This window comes from Moschus berezovskii, chromosome 11, assembly GCF_049115385.1.
Source record: "Moschus berezovskii isolate FMDL1 chromosome 11, NW_MosBer_1.0, whole genome shotgun sequence".
NCBI classification, from domain to species: Eukaryota; Metazoa; Chordata; class Mammalia; order Artiodactyla; family Moschidae; genus Moschus; species Moschus berezovskii.
The window spans coordinates 90723179-90745390 of NC_142470.1; positions in this window are offsets into that span (position 1 = coordinate 90723179).

Here is a 22212-nt window from a genome sequence, read left to right on the forward strand (position 1 = left end):
TCTGCCCTGGCAATGACAAGTTTTAAAAACAAAGTGACAAACTTGAACTATGAAAATGTCATTGTTAGGACAGAATGAGCACTGAATATAAACAAAAAAGCTGACACATAGGACTTAATAAAAATTAAAAATGCACTGGTTTTTTGAAAATATACTGTTAAGGAAGTAAACTGCAGACTGGGAGAAAATATTTGCCATGCATTTATCTGTCAAAGGACTTGTCTCCTACTATTTTAAGATTCTACATCGATAAAATTGAATTAATACAGACACACACACACACCACTAATGTTTGTAGTACTCTTTGTACAAACTCAGACATAAGAATAATCTCAATCTCACAATACTGCTCCTTCCAATGCCATCTCATATCTGTGATAAACCTAGCCTGGTTGCCTTCAAAATAAAGGGACAGAATTTTAAAAACAGATGGCAGAGTGTCAAGGAGGTTAATACAAAATTTAATTGGAACCTCAGAATAAGAGAGAAAGAGAATGTCATAGAAAACATAACCAAAGAAATATTGACTGAAAATTTGGTAAATGTGATTAAAAAATCAGCATACCCAAGTTCAGTGAACTCCAAACCAGATAGATGCATGGAAAACCATACATAGGTATAGTATTCAGTAAAACCTTACCTCTTGATGACTATTTTAATTGTTGTTTACACCAGTATACTCAAACAGTAGAAAAAATATATGACTAATAATATTTATATCATTCTAATTCACAGATTTTCCTTATTTACTTTTGGTCGCTCTGGGTCTTTGTTGCAGCATGCAGGTTTTCTCTAGTTACAACAAGCTGGGACTACCCTTTGCTGTGGTGTGCATGCTATTCATTGCGGTTGTTGCAGAGGATGGATTCTAGATGTGTGGGCTTCAGTCGTTGCAGCACATGGGCTTAGTAATTGTGGCACATGGGTTTAGTTGCTAGCAGCATGTAGGATATTCCCAGACCAGGGATGGAACCTGTGTCCCCTTCACTGGCAGGTGGATTCTTAACCACTGGACCACCAGGGAAGTCTGAGAATACAGATTTAAAAAGGTTGTCATTGCTGTCCATGAATATAAAATGTAGCTGGAGAATTACCTAAGGAAGAGCAATTAAACAGAGGAAAATATCACACTTATCTTTGTTAATTTAGAGAAAAGTATACAATATAGAATCACAAAATACACAAAATTGAATGTTTAATAATTTAATAAAATTGTGCATGTTTAGTGAATTTTTAATTTTCCTCATGTCATGAAAGTACTGATTACTTTGAAAACATGAATCTAAAAAAAATTTTTTAGATATATAATGATTAGTTTCAGTTCAGTTCAGTCGCTCAGTCGTGTCCGACTCTCCGCGACCCCATGTATCACAGCACGCCAGGCCTCCCTGCCCATCACCAACTCCCGGAGTTCACCCAAACTCATGGCCACAGAGTCGGTGATGCCAGCCATCTCATTCTCTGTCGTCCCCTTCTCCTCCCGCCCCCAACCTTTCCCAGCATCATAGTCTTTTCCAGTGAGTCAACTCGTCGCATGAGGTGGCCAAAGTATTGGAGTTTCAGCTTTAGCATCAGTCCTTCCAATGAACACCCAGGATTGATCTCCTTTAGAATGGACTGGTTGGATCTCCTTGCAGTACAAGGGACTCTCAGGCTTAGGTAAAATAGAAAAATATGGCATATGTATCTTTCATTTTTGATACATTGTATTTAAACATTATTTTGCTAGTGATTTCTCTGCATGATTTATTTTCAAAGTAACATAGTCACTACATTTTTAGTGCCTTAAAAACAATACTATAATTTTGTTTTATATCTCATGCAGAAAAATAGATTATTTGCTAGTACAATGATAAAAGCAAAAATCTCATTTTGAGGTCTATGTTTGAAATGTAAAAAGAGATGCTCAATTTAACTAAAATTACTCACCTAGAAGATGTAGTATCAAAGATGTTATTAGATTTGGTAAGAAAATATAATACATAAAATCAAACAGCCAAAAGCAAGAAAATTCAAGAACATTTAATGGACCAATGCTAATTTTGCTTCTCAGAGTAGTGTTAGGGCTCACCTTCACAAAGACTTATAATACTAAGCACAACATGAATAAAAACTATGATGTGTCCATGTGAAAATGTAAAAGGATCTCAGAAACCATTCAAAATGTTCCCAGAAAGAAAAAACTATAAGCCAACAGGACAAGAACTCAAAGGGTCAGTCTTAGTGTGGTAAAAATACAAAGAGGCAAAGGTAAGTAGAAACCTAAGTGCTATTGAGAATCAATATAGATAAACCAAGTCCATAGTACAAGAAGAGGGAAAAAAAAAGTTTGTCATTTGAAAACAAGTTGAAATAAAAAACCAGTGGGGAAGCAAAAATCTAGAGGTTAAACTTTCTCTACTATATAGTTGAAGGAAGTCACAAGAGCACATGGTCATCACTCAAATCACAGAAACTTGCCAGATAAACTACAAAATGTGAGATTAAGAAAATCAGAGAGCAGCTGTTACAAAGAAACCTAAATTAACTAAATTATAGAAAGTGACAAGCCCTATCTTGGAGAAAAGAGAAGCATGGCTTCTTCCAATTTTGTCAGAGAGCTGTTAAGAAAAATCAATCATAAGCAGAAATAAAGCCAGTGTCTAATGAATTTCTATACTTGTGTGTTGTTCAGTGTGATGGGTTAGTACCCTGAGCAGCACCAGTGAAAATTTTTATCTACCTGTCACATTTCTTTCACAAACCTTCTCACATGCATGACACACTGTGATGAAGACTGAATGCATAGCAAGAGAGCTGACAGAGTTTGCTCAGGCTAAATGAATTTTCCTCCTTGGGAGTCAAAGGCCTTCTCAAGTTGGATTCAGGACAGAAATGCTCAGAGAGACACCAAACCAAGTCACTGAATTACCCCAGGTGGTGCTAGTAGTAAAGGACCCGCTTGCCAAAGGAGACACAAAGGAGACACAAGGTGTGATCCCTGGGTCTGGAAGATTCCCTGGAATAGGAAATGGCAACCCTGCTCCAGTATTCTTGCCTGAAAAATTCTATGGACAGAGTTGGACACGACTGAGCATGCACATGCCCCACCCCCCCACCCCACACCTTTGAAACTCATCAAATACCTGCACACTCAGTAGTGTCTGACTCTTTGTGATCTTGTGAACTGTAGGAGGAGCCTGGTAGGCTGCAGTCCGTGGGGTCGCTAAGGGTCGGACACGACTGAGCGACTTCACGTTTACTTTTCACTTTCATACATTGGAGAAGGAAATGGCAACCCACTCCAGTGTTCTTGCATGGAGAATCCCAGGGACAGGGGAGCCTGATGGGCTTCCGTCTATGGGGTCACACAGAGTCGGACACGACTGAAGTGACTTAGCAGCAGCAGCAGCCCACCAGGCTCCTGTGTCCATGGAATTCTACAGACAAGAATACTGGAGTGGGTTGCTGTTCCCTCCTCCAGAGGATCTTCCCAACCCAGGGACGGAAACGCAGTCTCTTACATTGCAGGCAGATTCTTTTCCATCTCTGTCACCAGGGAAGCCCTTTTGCAACTAACGTAACGAAGTGATTTGTTTTAGATGAAGAAAGTAATGGGTGGAACAGGAAAGTAGAACGAATTTGCAGAAATTCAGAAAACTAGTAGTCAAGCTAAAAAACACAGAGAAATACCCCACAGTTAAGAAAGTTGAGGGCTGAGTTGTTCATTGAAAAAGAAAAAGTCTCCACAATATTGTTCATGTTTACGTCTCAAGACCTAAAAAAAAAGTTACAATTTTGCCTTCAGAATATTTGAACTTAATAATGAAATGAATTCAAACTAAATATGCCAAAAAGCTGATTCATCTCAACTAGAGACTAGATTGACTTAGCATTACAAACATGCAGCCTTAAAGAGAAGACTTGACTTTAGTAGGCATAAACCTTATTAACTCTATAGTTTTTCCAGTCTGTCTAGCAATAGAACATTTACATGACATTTAATAAAGCATGAAAAGAGAATCCATAGTCAAAAAAGAAGAAAGTTAGTAGAGACAGTCCGAGAACTGATACAGAAGCCTTAATTATCAGAGAGGGACTTTAAAGTAATTGATAAAGATATTAAAGGATCTATTATAAACATTGAAAATCTTAATGAACTTATGAAAGTGTTTAGCTGAGAGATAGAAGTTTAAAATAGAATAAAATTGAAATGCTGGAAAAAATATGATATAAAATGAAGATTTCACTTGAAGAGCTCAATAAAAGACTGAATCCAACACGAGAAAAGATAAAGCAATCCAGAATGCAAACTAATATAATAATAGAAGAAAACAGTGAAAAATGAGCAGAACCTTCAAAACTTATGGAGCAATATTGAATGGACTAAAACATTTACAGTTGGATCTTCAAAAAGAGAAAACAAACAAATGGGACAGGAGAAATATTCAAAGAGATTAAGACCAAGGGCAGGGGGAGAGGGTGGTAGTGCACACCTTGGTGCGTTATAGTCACCCTGCTGAAACTATAGAGATAAAAACACCTATTAAAAGCAGAGAAAGAGGAGGGAGGGTGTGAGGGAAGGAGAGAGAGAGAGAGGAGGCCAAATATTATTGCAAGATAGATTTAAGGTGCCGAAAGAAAAAGAATAGTCAATCTAAAACTCTGTATACAGAAAAAAGTATTCTTTAAAAATGAAAGCAATGCAAAACATTTTCAGTCAATTGTTTAGAGAATTTATGTGCAACAGATTTCCACTACAAGTAATTCCAAGGGAAAATTTTCAAGCTAAAGACATATGATGAAAGTTGATAACTACAGAGGTGAATAAATAGCAATAGAAATTACAATGCTTTTTTTTTAATATAAAGCTACAATCATCATAAGTAATGTAGTATTGTTTTAAATGTAGACAAATAGATGAATGGAATTTCAATTTACATAGATTTTTTTCCCACGATATCTAAAATGAAATAAAAAAATTACAAGACATTTAATGAAGCATGAAAATAGGACCCATGATCAAGAAAGAAGAAGGTGGAAGCAGACTCAGAATTGACATAGACATTTTAGTTATTCTTACTGATAAATTCAAATATATATATATATATATATATATATATATATATAATACTTTTCCTTACACTGTCAATTGATTTGAAACTATGAGTCAAGTTAATTTAATAGAATTTTTTTTAATAAATGGTGTTGGAAAAATTCAATATTTATATCTAAAAAAAATGAGTAAATAAAATTTCACCTATATCACTTCACATACAATGGATGGATCATAGTCCTAAATATAGCAACAAACACGCAAAGTCTAAGAGAAAATAAGGAGACAATCTTAGTGGTTTTGCAGTAAGGAAAATTTTCTTAGAACCAGTTACTTTAAATAAATAAATATGTACATTTTGACTTTGCAGAAAAGGCAAACTGAGTTTAAAAAGTTACATAGAAAAATGTCCATGACACATGTATACATAATTCACACAATTCAATTCAGAATGCAAATTGATTCATATCCAAAACATTTCAAGAACATCAATACATAGTCAAAAGCCAGAATAAATATGATAAATATGGGCAAAAGATGCTGAGTTTATTTGTCATCAGAGAATGCATTTTACAATCACATTGTGTTACCAAGTCACACAAAAAGAATGGTTAATGTGAAGAAGATTGACATCAATCATTGGCGAAATGTGAAGCAAGCAAAACACGTATACATTGCTAGTGGACAAATGAAATAATGTTACTCCTTTTACAACTATTTGTCAGTTTTCCTCAAAGCTAAGTAAATATTAACCCCTGATACTGGCTTTCAATGCCTGTCTTAGTCATGTCCAAAAGCAAACAAACAAACCAAAAATGAAATTAAATAACCAAGCAAGCCACTTGTATAGATATATTTGAAGCAGATTTACTCATAAGCTAAATGTGGAAATAACTCAAATATCCATTAACAAGTGAGTAAAAAACAAAAAGAAATCTTGGTGTGCTTCAGCCATGGCATTCTACCACAGCAATATAAACTTAAAACAAAAATAAATACATACAATGATATATATTAATCACAGAAAGATTATGTTGAATAAAGATATGTACGTGTGCTCAGTTGTGTCTGACTATGTGACTCTTTGTACTGGGGCCCACCAGGCTCCTCAGTACATGGGATTTCCCAGGAAAGAATACTGGAATGGTTGCCATTTCCTCCCCTAGGGGATCTTCCCAACCCAGGGATGGAACCCATGTCTTATGTATTTCCAGCCAGACACAATAGAGTACATATTATATTTTTTGGTTTGCATGACTTTTTTTTTTTAACAGAGAAAACAGACTAATAAACGGGAATAGAAGCATGAATTTTTTACCTTATGTGGAGTGGGAATTTGCTTGAAGGGAACTCAGGGGGTCATTCTGAGGTGAAGGAAATGTTCAGTCTTGAACAAAGTAGTGGATGTCTGAATGTGTGAATATATCAAAACTCATTTAATCTGTGAGTATTTCAGTATATATACATTTTACCTCAGAGGGAAAAATATAAGGAGATTTAGAATAACTACAAGAATATTGCTGAAGAGATTTTTAATGGCTGTTCTGGCATAAAGTCAACTCTAGGCATACTCCAACCTGGCCATTCCACATCCTGACTGCTGTATTTCATTTTAGACATTAAATTTATAATGCATATCACCGTGTGCATTTATAGAGGAGGAGAAGGCAAAGGCAACACACTCCAGTACTCTTGCCTGGAGAATCCCATGGATAGAAGAGCCTGGTAGGCTACAGTTCATGGGGTCGTGAAGAGTCGGACATGACTGATCGACTTCACTTTCATTCATTGGAGAAGGAAATGGCAGTGTTCTTGCCTGGAGAATCCCAGGGATGGTGGAGTCTGGTGGGCTGCTGTCTATGGGGTCACACAGAGTTGGACACGACTGAAGCGACTTAGCAGCAGCAGCAGAGGAGGAGGATGGTTCTTAAAATATCTTTATGGAAGAAAAGAAGAAATAGGTGGAAATGCTAACAGGGAAAATAGAATATACCATGGTAAGGACCTAGCAAATTTTTCCCAAACAAATAGTCACATGAAGGAGCACCTATTAGACTGTTATGTGTGAAGCTTAGAGATGCAGCCATCAATTGGTGGGGCCTGAGGATGACGTTTATACTTTTTATACATGCAACATGAAATCAATCTGAATTTAATTTTTGTGATAGAGTGAAGACCGTATATCTTCTTGTTTTTGGTTTTATTCAAGGACGGAAAAGAAGCATTACTTTTATGTCAGCTGCACCAAAGACAAAGGCGTATCCTAACTTTATTACTGGACCCATGCATCAGAGTCAATATAAAACATTAAAAAGTGCCATAAGTTTGGTAGCAGTACCAACACCACCCCATAAAAAATGATAAAAGGCAAAGAAAAGGTCCTTATATGAGGTCCTGATGATGGCAACAGGCTTGGCTTCAATCATCCCCTGTGCCCAAATAGAATTTTTTTAAAAATTTGGTGTAATATGGTGGTAGAGGAGATTAAAAAATAGACAAAATAAAGATATTTATTAGGTAAAATAAAGAGAAAATCCTGCTGTTTATTATAGGAGTAAACAAAGGAAGGAAGTCAAGAATCACTCCTAGGTTTGGGCTTGTGTTATTGGGTGGAAAAGTTAGCTACTGGCTATAACATTTAAAAGTATAGCTCTATATACAAATTTAATATTATTGATATTATTTGCAAGACAAAAATATATTCTATATGTCTCCAGATTTTATAGTCACTGTATATATATGTCTGTATACATTAAAAGAACAATCATTAAAAAAAGAACAAACATTTTAAAAGATTATTTTGTAGAGAGAATCTTCATGTCTCTGAAGTGAAGAAGTGAAGTGAAGTCGCTCAGTCGTGTCCAACTCTTAGCGACCCCATGGACTGTAGCCTACCAGGCTTCTCCGTCCATGGGATTCTCCAGGCAAGAATACTGGAGTGGGTTACTATTTCCATCTCCAGGGGATCTTCTACCTGTGTACAAAACATATCAAATAAATGTTGGAGCATTTCACTTCAAAAAGTTGTACCCTTGAAGAGGTTCAGGAAAATTTCACCAAATTGAAAAAACAACAACAAATAAGACAAGTATCTTTAATTTCAAGTATTTACTTTGATGTCTGCAGTAGTTTTCTTTCAAGGGCTCAAAAAATACGTGTAGGAAACAAGTATAACTTATTGATTTCTTTCAGTCCATTGTAAGATAGACCACAAATATGTTCATTATTGGTTTTAATTAGATGGACTTGTAAAAATTGTGTCACTGAGAAACATGGTGTTTAAAATATTTGGATAAAAATTTAGAAATGTTTTTAGATACTTGTTTATCTGAAAATAGTTACAAGATGTTGATCAAATCTCACATTTCTTGGAATAGTTTTGCACTTATGAAATTAGATGATTTGACTAAATTAATTCTAACACATGTCCTGAATTCCCAATCCTATGATGAAAAAAGACTAACCTCTGATCATATGATTTAGGATACTTTTCAATATGGTGGCATGATAGCAGCTGCTAGTCTTTTGGTCAATGAATGCAATTAATCCTCTTGCATAGAAGTGATAGCTAGAAATGTCTCTGGGATTCCTTCACTGACATATTTATCAGGTATTATCTCTGGGATAAAACAGAGCAGTGAAAATTCCTTCTTTTCCCACTACAGGATTCATTCTGCTCTAGATTTAACCAGAAAGCTGAAGATGAGCAGTCCATATGGTATATTGCTTGAATAGAGTGAGCCAATTAATTTATAAAATATATTTACATTTTTGAATTATATAGTCTACCTGACATTCTGAAACAAGCTTAGCCATATATTCACAAATTTCAGTATGATTTACCATAGAGAACCTACACAGACGAACTGCTTTCTATTAATAGTACTCAACATTTAAGAATTCTCTTACTTAAATAGCTGGGAAGTCTGTTGTTAGCATGTTTGCATTTGCTCTTTCTTTAGCCAAGATGTCCCCACTAAAGATATAAAGTAGATTTCAAGATGCTGCTATCTCCTTATCTCCTTCCTAGCATACCTAATAATATTTAATTGCTTGTATATTGGCTTCCCAGGTGATGCTAGTGGTAAAAAAATCCTCCTCCCAATGCAGGAGATACAAGAGATGTGGGTTTGATCCCTGTGTCCGGAAGCACCTCTAGAGGAGGAAATGGCAACCTGCTCTAGTATTCTTGCCTGGGCAATCCCATAGACAGGGGAGCCTGGCAGGTTACAGTTCATGGGGTCGCAAAGAGTCGGACATGACTGAGCACACACACACATATTATTTATACTCAAGTTAATGTTATCTTTTTGGAAAACTGTTTCACCACTTCTGCTACTAAGCTGATTCATTGATGACTGATTCAGTTCAGTTCAGTCGCTCAGTCGTGTCCGACTCTCCGCGACCCCATGAATCACAGCACGTCAGGCCTCCCTGTCCATCACCAACTCCCGGAGTACACTCAAACTCATGTCCACAGAGTCGGTGATGCCATCCAGCCATCTCATTCTCCGTCGTCCCCTTCTCCTCCCGCCCCGAACCTTTCCCAGCATCAGAGTCTTTTCCAGTGAGTCAACTCGTCGCATGAGGTGGCCAAAGTATTGCAGTTTCAGCTTTAGCATCAGTCCCTCCAATGAACATCCAGGATTGATTTCCTTTAGAATGGACTGGTTGGATCTCCTTGCAGTATAAGGGACTCTCAAGAGTCTTCTCCAACACCACAGTTCAAATTACCTTAGTTTAATTAGGGATGTGTTGTGCTGGGCTTCCCGGGTGGCTCACACACATGATATGCTAAAACTGGGTTTCATCTTGGGCTTCCATGGTAGCTCAGACAGTAAAATCTACCTGTGGCACAGGAGACACAGGTCCCATCCCTAGGTCAGGAAAATTCCCTGGAAAAGGAAATGGTAACACACTCCAATATTCTTGCTTGCGAAATCCTGGGTTTTATCTTTGGTGAGAGTTTACTTCTGCTATATGTTAGTTGCTCAGTCATGTCAAACTCTTTGCGACCCCATGGACTGTAGCCCATCAGGCTCCTTTGTCCATGGAATTCTCTAGGTTATCAATTGGCTTCCAGAGTTTTCAACTGAAATCTTGATATTTTCTGATCCCTTACTCTGGCAGGTTTAGATCAGATCACTTTTCTTAATTCTCCATGCTGTTTTTCCAACATTATATGCTTCTGTTTTCACTCTGACTCCTTGGAATTCCTGAATAAGGTAAATGCCATGAGTGCCAAAGTAACCATATACTCGAAATTCCTTGTCTCCACCAAAACCTCTGCTGAATATTTTGCCCCTGAGACAACTGATCTGAATTTCTTACAGATATATCTATTGTTCTTGTTATTTTTGAGTCTTTTGCTTGTTACCTCACCCTACCTCTAAGTAGAAGTTCTAATGTGCCTACCAAATGAGGCAGCATTCTTCAAAATTTAAAAGTTTACAAGGATTCTAAAAATAATATGTCTCTAAAGAATGTAGTTTTTAAATGAAGTATGTATTCTGAAACTTTGTAGGAAATTACATTATCTATATTTTAAATACTGATAGCAAGCCATATTCTATCCTTTACATTAAAATTTATGTTAATGTAGTACTTCAATGTATGAATAATATGTAAATAACTACTTAAATAGCTGTTTCATAATAAATAAAATTCATCATTAGGATGAAAATGATCATTTATGCTTGCACATTGGGTTTGGGAAGGATATACAATTTGCCTCTTTTTAGATTTACATTAAAGAAAAAAACTATTTAGATAAGTTACCTTGAAGAGTGCATAAATTAACAAGTCTTTTAGAAAGAGTAGTATTGAACATAATTAGCACCTGAAGACTAAGAGGTGGTTTTAGTATCCATGGTTACAGTGTAATTACTGAGAAGTCTGTCCCTACTAACAGCAGAGTGAGCTACTTATCTTTTTATCACTCAAGCAATGGGAGGTAGAATCATATAGAAAAAGTGACATCTTCATATTTCACACCATATCGTTTTTGTGAGTGTTAACTGATCATTTAAGTTTCCTCAATTTTTTTTCAAAACTATGGAGGAGACAGAAATGGAACAGATAGCTAGCTGGTCTTCAGTGAAAATGAGGCCACAATTTGATGAAGTGGGTAAAAAGACTGAGCGTAGTTTGGGACTTGCTTTATTTAGAAATATGCATTTCATTATCAGGAAAAAGAGGAATAAACAGAATGATTTGGTGGCCTTATTCATAGAGAGATGTGTGTGTGTGCTCATCTCACTCTTTGTGACCCATGGACTGAGCCCACCAGGCTCCTCTGTCCATGGAATTACTCAGAAAGGAATACTGGAATGGATTGCTGTTTCCTACTGCAGGGGATATTCCTAACCCAGGGACTGACCCACATCTCAAACAGTTCCTGAATTGGAGGCGGATTTCTTTACCTGCTGATCCATCAGGGAAGCTCTAGATGAAATTTTAAAACTAAAGAAATTACCCAAAAGGAAATGTAACCTTTAAAAAGAAAAATCTGAAGATAGAAACTTAAGATAGCTTTTATAGTAAATAAGATAATGGTTCAATTCAGTTCAGTTGCTCAGTCGTGTTTGACTCTTTGCAACCCCAAGAATCGCAGAATGCCAGGCTTCCCTGTCCACCACCGACTACTAGAGCTTGCTCAAACTCATGTTCATCCAACCATCTCATCCTCTGTCGTCCCCTTCTCCTCCTGCCTTCAGTCTTTCCCAGCATCAGCATCTTTTCCAATGAGTCAGTTCTTTGCATCAGGTGGCCAAGTATTGGAGTTTCAGCTCCAACATCAGTCCTTCCAGTGAATATTCAGGACTGCTTTCTTTTATGATGGACTGGTGGGATCTCCTTGTAGTCCAAGGGACTCTCAAGTGTCTTCTCCAACACCACATTTCAAAAGAATCAAGTCTTAGGTGCTCAGCTTTCTTTATAGTCCAACTCTCAGATCCATACGTGACTACTGGAAAAGCTATAGCTTTGACTAGATGGACTTTTGTTGGCAAAGTAATGTCTCTGCTTTTTAATATGCTGTCTGGGTTGGTCATAGCTTTTCTTCAAAGGAGCAAGCATCTTTTAATTTCATGGCTGCAGTCACCATCTGCATTGATTTCAGAGTCCCCCAAAATAAAGTCTGTCACTGTTTCCCTTATTTCCCTATCTATTTGCCATGAAGTGATGGGACCAGATCACAGTGACTATGATCATGATGCCATGATGTTAGTTTTCTGAATGTTGAGCTTTAAGCCAACTTTTTCACTCTCATCTTTCACCTTCATCAAGAGGCTCTTTAGTTCTTCTTCACTTTCTGCCATAAGGGTGGTGTCATCTGCATATCTGAGATTATTGATATTTCTTCCGGCAATCTTGATTCCAGCTTGTGCCTCATACAGCCCGGCATTTTGCATGATGTACTCTGCTTATAAGTTAAATTAACAGGGTGACAATATACAGCCTTGACGTACTCCTTTCCCGATTTGGAACCAGTCTGTTGTTCCATGTCCAGTTCTAATTGTTACTTCTTGACCTGAACACAGATTTCTCAGGAAGCAGGTCAGGTGGTCTGGTAATCCCATTTCTTGAAGAATTTTCCATAGTTTGTTGTGATCCACATAGTCAAAGGCTTTGGTGTAGTCAATAAAGCAGAAGTTGATGTTTTTCTGGAACTCTCTTGCTTTTTTGATGATCCAATGGGTGTTGGTAATTTGATCTCTGGTTCCTCTGCCTTTTCTAAATCCAGCTTGAACATCTGAAAGGTCATGGTTCACATACTGTTGAAGCCTGGCTTAGAGAATTTGGGGCATTACTTTGCTAGCATGTGAGATGAGTGCAATTGTGCAGTAGTTTGAACATTCTTTTCATTGCCTTTCTTTGAGAGGTTGGAAAGAAAAGCTGACGTTTTCCAATCTTGTGGCCATTGCTGAGTTTTCCATATATCCTGGCATAATGAGTGCAGCAATTTCACAGCATCATCTTTTAAGATTTGAAATAGCTCAACTGGGATTCCATCACCTCCACTAGCTTTGTTCATAATGATGCTTCCTAAGGCCCACTTGACTCACATTCCTGGATATCTGGCTGTAGGTCAGTGATCATACCATCGTGGTTATCTGGGTCATGAAGATCTTTTTATACAGATCATCTGTGTATTCTTGCCACCTCTTCTTAATAACTTCTGCTTCTGTTAGGTAATATTTATTAAATATTTATCTCCTCCAAGTTATTCTGGAAAATCTGTTTAACAAAAGTCAAAATCATGGACTCTAAGTTATTTAATTGAGATTCTATTCAATCTATGTGTATCATATTGTTTTACTTATTATGACTCAAATATATTTAGTAGTTATTAGGACACATTTAAGAATAATTAACATGCAATATTATACATTCAGAATATACTACATTCTCATTTAATCACACATACATACACACCCTTCTTGCATATGTTTTGTTAGAATGGCTCTAAAATCCACATTTTGTGTCCTTGTGAATTAATTCTACTTATGTTTCTGACTGCTTATTGTAAGAAAATGTGTTGCTAATTGTTTTTACATAATTTTATATATTTTTGTCTTAACTTTCATTGACTGATTATTCCTATTCTTTTTGGTTGATTTTTTTTTTCTAGCTTTTTATAGGTTTTTTATTTCAAAACAGATGGTCAAAACTTTCTCTTCATTCTATTCATTACTAAAGCTCTTATATATGCTTTAAGTCATATTGGATTGATTAAAAACCAAATTACATGATCATATAGAAGCAGGAGATTTTATGCTTCTTTTGATTTCTGTAGAAATACTTTATTTTACCATTAAAAGTACTTTGTCTATGACTTGAGCCCTAATTTTCCTAATGCTTTAAAATTTATAGTGTCTTAAGATTTTCACATGTGTCTCTGTGTGTATATGTGTGTTTTCAGTTAAGAATGGGTACTGAATTTGAGGTTTTCCCTGGTGACTCAGATGGTAAAGAATCTGCCTTCAATGCAGGAGACTTGGATTCAATCTCTGGATTAGGAAAATCCCCTGGAGAAGGACATGACAGCCCACACAAGTATTTTTGCCTGGAGAATTACATGGACAGAGCAGCCTGGTGGGCTACAGTCCATGGGGTGGCAAAGGACAGAGCAGCCTGGTGGGCTACAGTCCATGGGGTGGCAAAGAGTTGGACATGACTGAACAACTAACACACACACACACACACTGAATCTGAATTTTAAAAAAATGTTCTTTGTTTGGAATCATGATAATCATATGATATTTTTCCTCCTTTGTACATCAGTTAATACAAGGTTATGCAGTATTTGCATGTAGTTTAGTTGTAAATGATATAACCAATAAAATATACATCTAGACCTTTCTTCTGGAAAATGTTCTGGCAAGTTCCTTAATGTAATTGATCTATTATGACTAAATACCAGATTTCAGAAAGAAGGAATCTAGCTTCCAGTAGGTAGAGGCCAGATATTTTATTTTTTAACTTAAGTGTATTAGTTAGGATTCAGTCAGAAAATACACATACTCTAGATTTAGGACAATAACTAGAAGATTAGAAAGAGCAAGAAATGTTCATCTCTAGGGCTAGAGGGACAGAGTAAATTATGTAACTAGATATCAGGAGCTCCTGTCAAACAGGAAACTAGAAAAGTATTAGCTCCTTTTGGTTAGAGCTGAGATCACATAAGTTAAAAGCTGTCTAGTGAAGATTCAACTGCTCCAAGAAAAAGGTGAAAAATATACATTCTTGCCCTACCTCCCAACTTTGTCTTCTGCTGAAGACTCTCACCAACTGAATTGCCTTAAAATCAAGTAGGCAAGAGATTATGATTTATAATCATATAATTTTCTGCAATACAGAGCAGGACAGGAAAGGATTCAGAATGGATTCCAAAGCAAATAGAAAGATGACCAGAACCCTGTTGTTGAAGGCTACTGTGTTTTGTTTGATGGGAGGGGAAATTTAGGAATATCTGCAGAAGAATAGCTGTGTCACAGTCCAAAGCATTTATAGATATTTTCCTGTCATTACAAAGTTATAACTTTTATTTCAAATTAAGTATTACTTTGTTTGGGATTCCAGGAAACTGCATCATACCTCTAATAATATGAAATTACAATGCTAAAGCACTAATTATGCATTCATTTTATTTAATGTAATAATAGAATTATCTAAAGTACTTGTCTAATTTGTTTCTTCCCTCAGTAGAGAGAAATGACAAGCAATATCAATTTGAAATCACACCGTTGAAATTAGGCAATAAATTAAATGCCATTATAAGTTTGATTTCCTACCCCAAAATGAACATATTAACTTGAGCAATTTAAAACTCAATTGAAATTGTTTTGAGAAGTCAGGCTTTCAACCTGTAATGTCTCTCAGAAGCCTTACTGACAGTTTTAGAGAAGCTGCAGGGACAACTGGAAAAGGCAAGTTTATTTCTCCTGAGCCAGTATCAACAGCATGGGACCTCGAGATGCTTATCATAGAGGGAGGTCGGTGATGCTGTAATGGGTAACTCTGATGTGCTGAGTGACATTGAGACGGTTTTTAAAATATTAAACTGGTTTGAATATAGCCTTCACCCCTTTAATCGACAAATTGATATACGCAATTAAAATGCTCTTCTGACCATATATGTACAGAGAGAAAAACTTTTAAACCTGTATGTTTTTTCTCTAAAGTTTACTGATACCAGTGATAGAAAATCAACTTGGCAACCTGTGAAATGTCTCATTAACAACACTTCTCCAAAAAAGAAGAAAGGAAAAACATGCTCCATTCATTTGTCATAAGAATGTGTATAATGGTTAAAAAGGAGAAACAACGCTATTGGATTTCATTTGGCAGGAATGATACGTATAGAAAAAAGTGTCTTTTCATAGGGAAAGGTCGCAACATCCAAAGAAAATCAATTCTAATATGTGTATTGACCAGTGTTTCTATTCAGGGCTGTCTTCACATACAAGTACAGTCATTAACTGTCTGTGGCCCTAATTTAGAGGTCTCCTAGGAATACCTTCACTCTTGGAGGATTTGATTTCATTAATCTAGTTTTAAGCATTCTCAAAGCATATATATTTTTTTCAAGTAGGAAAAGAAGAAAGAAAGTTGATTGGTACTTCCAGCAGAGTTTTCTGTTACTAATTTGTAATATACGTTTATTGAGCATATATCTTTATGAGGCCAATTTGTAAATTGTTTGGGTGTTTTATTTATCAAAAAACTTTTATGAAATAATGAAGTAGCTACCAGTGTGTGCTTAGTCACTCAGTCCTGTCCAATTCTTTGCGACCCCATGGACTGTAGCCTGCAGGCTCCCCTGTCCATGGAATTCTCCAGGCAAGAATAATGGAGTGGGTTGCCATGATGTCCTCCAGGGGATCTTCCCAACCCAGGAATTGAATCCAGGTCTCCTGCATTACAGATGGATTATTTACCGTCTGAGCCACCAGGGAAGCCCAAATATCTACATATACCACTTCAATTTACAGAGTTCAATTTACACTTCAATTTACTGATGATTTAGTTTACCCATTATCAGATTGCCAAGAAATAGTGGACTGTATGTTTAAACCCAAATCTATCAGTATCCAGGATCTGACTATTTAAACATTTAAAAGTAATTCTTCAAAGTTTACTGTCTACATTTGGAAAGAAAAGGAGGATTAACAAGACTCAATAACTTATAGAATAAAAATCCAGCTATTCATTTGAAGAATTAGAATTGAAATCTAGATATTCCATACTATGCCATTCCACTCTGAAACTGTAACATAAAATGCCTCAACATCACAGTGTAAAAGAAACAGAATGTTTAAATACAGAAGACTTTGAAAGGAGAGGGACTCAAAAGCCTGTAACGATCCAGATAAACACAGGTAGCTCACTTATTTGTGAACGATTAATTCTAACTAAAGAGAACTTACATTCCTCAAAACTCTGAAAACCAAATCTAAATTTCTCAATGTGCTCAGCTCAACCTATGTAATTTAATAGATTTCCTAGCCTTGATGTTGAAATACCAAAGGGTAAACATACAACATATGATAGTATCACCATCACTATCAGCAGCAGCAAAATAGAACATATTGAGTAGTTGCTCTGAGACAGGCAATGAGTTTACTTAATATACCATGAAATATATTATTATTACAAATAATATATTTATAAATTATTCCCATTTTGTAGTTGAGGAAACAAGCTGAAACTTGCTAATCAATATTTCCAAGATCACACAGCTAGGAAGTTCAAGAGCTGACACCTGAATGTACACAGTCAAACTACAATGTTCACACTCAACTGTTAAGTAATGTTTATGCTAATGTGACTACATATAATTAGTTTATTAAATACAATAAGATATATACAATAAATAATTGGAAATATTTTAGTTATACATATATGTGGAGAGATGAAGAGAATATAATCCAACTGTGTAAGTGGTATGAGAACTCTAGATGGTGTAATGATAACTGTTTCTTCACTACTCAGTGACTAATATTCATAAATTATAAACTAGTGCAAAATACGGTGGAATATTTCTATAGCTATGACAATGATTTTGCAAAATTTTCACCACTGTATACTTACAGAGTACTTACCTCTGAGAAGTAGAAAGCTGTTTGTAGACTTATACAATTGCCGTTTCAATTTTTTTTCCTGAGTCCTCTGCTGTAATAGTCTTTAAAAAATATAGTAAACATAGAAAGTCATTCTCCAGTCATTGAGGGATTTTGGATAAGTATTTCTATAGTATTTCAAGATGGAAAAATACCTTTAAAAATTGACATGATGACTATCTAACCCATCAACAATAAAACCTGGTGGTAGAGTATACTGTTATACAGTGAAACTCATTTTTTCAATCTAATTGTCTGAACTTCCTGTGACCATTATAATTGTCAACCATGTTCACACAAAATTGCTGAAGGTCAATGCCTCTAATATTAAGTTATGCCATACAGAGCTTAAGTTTAATGACTTCAGAAGAAGCTGACAGATTGTGAATAAGAATAGGTTGCTATTCTGTCAATAAAAGTTGGTATCAATGACTAAAATAATGTCACTAGTCACCACTGAATTAAGGTTGTGTTTTAATGACTCTCTCCCCATGACAATTAAAAAGCCTTCTGTTGTAAGATATCACACATTTTAATCTAACTCAAGGAGACTGAAAACAATGGATATGTTCCCAGTGAATAGCAACCCTCAAGAAATGATTGAAATATTTCCTGGTTGACAGTGTCACGTTCAGCAGAAAGATAATAATTCTACATCGATTTCTTTTTCTTTATCATAAAGTCTATTGCTGAGTTTTATTAAGTGTGAGTTTATACCATAATTATTACCATTAGTCTTTGAAATAGCATATGCACAGGACAGCTTTCTTAAACTATTTTGACATTTTGAAGGCCCCTAATCATGGGGACACAACTAAGCGACTGAACTGAACTGAACTGAATCACTTTCCTCATCTTATTAAACCTATGTCCCAAATAGCAAGCTGCTGTTTTCTGCCTTGCCAGGGCAAATGATGTAATCAATTGTTTCTAACAGGTCTTAAACATTCTATTAAATAGGTAGTATTTGTGTTAAATCACATAAAAGGTGGGTCATGACTTAAACTTTTCTAGGTTTTCTTTGAAAGTAAGGTCCCAGGACAGAGTCCAGGTTGAAATAATGCTGAGTTATCTAACTCATAATAATATTAGAGTAAGGGAAAAAATGTCTCCTTTTTGGTGAATCAAATCAGGGAAAGAAGGGTCATCCTTAGAAGAATCATCTCCAAGATATTTTCTTAGATAATATTTCTTCTTGGGCATAAAATTATCTAGGGATATGATTTCTGTCTTGGATCCTGGCCAAGACAACAGGATAAAATGGGAGGAAGTGGAAAAGAAAAGAAGTAAAGGCAGGTAGATAACTTTGATCTACCTTTGTGGTTCTCTGTCTTAATAGGCATTCCTTTTTGAACAAGAGATTTGTAGATGCAAAAAATTGAGATCCACTCTTTCCTTTTCCTGACTTCTTTCATACTTCCACACTGATGACTTGCAAAACACTTCCAGTTTCTGGAAGAGAAATTATGTGTTTCTACATGAAGGCATGTAGTAAATTTATCCTTAAGTTCTACAGCTTATTTATCCAAACACTTTTTCTCTGAATAAAATTTAATATTGGATGTCATCAAGGTGTATAAGTATTCCACAGTCACTAACAATCCTCTGAAATTGGCATATTCTTGGAAATGGCAAACCACTCTAGTGTTCTTGCCTGGGAATCCCAGGGATGGCAGAGCCTAGTGGGCTGCTGTCTATGGGGTTGCACAGAGTCAGACACGACTGAAGCGACTTAGCAGCAGCAGCAGCATGGTCACTTGAGATCTGTTACATAGCGTATTTTGTGATACTTTCTAAATTAAATAGTTGAGACAATATAACTTCTTCACACTCTCATGTTACATGTCATCATTTCTTTAATTCATTTTTTGTTATTGTTGAAGAAATATCTCTTTGTTACATAATATGGCATGGATTTATAACTCTTTCCACATACTCTTTAGCTTTTGTCTACCAAGTATATGGACAGTCAATAAAGGCAGTCTCAAAAATTCATTTACATAAGTTGGTTGTCTAGAAGTTAGAGTAAATTTTACCATATAATCTATGTAATATATAATAGTTTCCCAGTCAGATTTTACTAATGCAAATTCTATATACTGAGATCAGTAATATAAAATCATAAAAGAATGATATAAATGGAGATATCTCCTCTGCCTAGGATGAAAACAAATAAAATTTTGAAAACAGAACTGTGATCATAGTAATTTGTTCTGTTTTTTTAAGGACTTTATCCTCACCTCTTCAAACCCATTTTCCCACCATGTATACTCAGAATACTATACAGCCAAGGCCTGCCCCAAATCAACCCAATTTTTTTGCTTTATGCTTCACTCTCTAATTTGAAATCTCCATCCTCTTCAGGCATAACACTTTGCCTTTTTAAGAAGAAAAATCAGACAAAGGGATGAAATAAGTCAAATTCACTTCAGTTAGACTATGAGGAATGCATATATATAAACACTTTAAAGAAGATACTCTCATTCTTTTATTGTCTTCTACTTAGGATAGTGCTTAACATATATTCAAAGTTCAATGTTTATTTATACTATAATAATCTGTATTAATCTCAAATAATATCTATTATCTAATATTTACTACTATCTCATAAATATATTTTTATAGACTCCTGACTTAATTTGACTTCTCATTATTTTTCATTTTTTTTCTCAATTTTAAAGAAGTTGACTTATTTAAGGGGACCAACATATATTGAGCACCTCATATGCTGTAAGGATATGGGTATTATCATTCACCTAGAGCCAGACATCATATTAAAAAGCAGAGACATTACTTTGCCAATAAAGGTCTGTCTAGTCAAAGCTATGGTTTTTCCAGTAGCCATGTATGGATGTGAGCATTGGGCCATAGAGAAGGCTCAGCACTGAAGAATTGATTCTTTTGAACTGTGGTGTTGGAGAAGACTCTTGAGAGCCCCTTGGACTGCAAGGAGATCCAACCAGTCAATCTTAAAGGAAATCAATCCTGAATATTCATTGGAGGGACTGCTGCTGAAGCTGAAGCTCCAATATTTTGACCACCTGATGAAAAGAGCTTACTCATTAGAAAAGACCCTACTCATTAGAAAAGACCCTGAAGCTGGGAAAGCTTGAAGGCGGGAGGAGAAGGGAATGGCAGGGGATGAGATGGTTGGATGGCATCACCGACTCAATGGACATGAGTTTAAGCAATCTCCAGAAAATGTTGAAGGACAGGATGGCCTGGCATGCTGCAGTCCATGGGGTAGCAAAGAGTCAGACACTATTGAGCAGCTGAGCAATAACAACTGTACTCTAGGTACTTTAGAAGTTTTCTATAAATTTTCCCAAATTAGAATGAAACCTATGGAGTAAATATTATTCTAGTTTTTAGATCAGAAAACTAAGGCTATGTGAGTTTATGGAATTAAGTCAAGAGGGTCACTATTAGATTTAGCATTTAAACCTAGTTCTGAGTTCAAATTCTATACTCTGTCAAAATAAACTGAAATAGGAAATGAGTTAATAGCTAAAATTATGGTAAATGTAGCAAAATGAAAATAAAGATTTCAGAAAATATAGAAGAGTGTTGTTCTTGTTTTCTGTGGTGGGACTCTTGGAAAAGATCCTGATGCAGGGAAAGACTGAGGGCAGAAGGAAAAGGGCATCACAGAGGACGAGATGTTTGGGTGGCATCATCCAACCAATGGACATGGGTTTGAGTGAACTCTGGGAGATGGTGAAGGACAAGGATGCCTGGAGTGCTGCAGTTCATGAGATCACAAAGAGTTGGACATGACTTAGCAACTAAACCTCCTCTGCTGCTGCTAAGTCATTTCAGTCATGTCTGACTCTATGCAACCCCATAGATGGCAGCCAACCAGGCTCCTCTGTCCCTGGGATTCTTCAGGCAAGAATACTGGAGTGGGTTGCCATTTCCTTCTCCAAACTGAACCTCAACAAGACTGAAAAACAATTTTTAAAATGGATGAGTGAATAAATAGTTTTCTAATCATCAAACAGGAAGATTCCTATTTCTTAACTTGAGAAAATAAAACTTTTATTGATAGTTTTTCTCTTAGTGCACAAATTGGTTTGTATTTTTATGTCTTTCCATGTACAGCCCTAAAATATTTTGTTCCTTTCACTTAGATACTTAGAAATGTTCGTTGACACTTCACATATCTGACAAAGCTATGGCATTTGATAATAATAAAGTTTACTAATTTAATTTTCTATGTTCTATGAATAAAAAAATGCAAATTGCTCACAGGCAGTTTCTCTGTAGAGGAGGAATAGTAGAAATTTAAGCAATTTCCTATGATTTGCATCAGCCAGGAAGCTGATCTGAATCATTCATACATTTTTTGTCTTAACAGAATAGAAGGGCTCTTGCCAGAAATTACCCTGATGGTTGACTCTCAAAACACAAGTTGGGATTTGGCTTCCTGGTTTTAAATCATATGCAGGAATTAAATACTTCATTTATCCTCTTCCTAGGAGATCATCTGAATGTGGTCAGTCACCATTACTCTACTGTATGGCTTTTCAGACCAGTTGAAAAGAATTATACCAA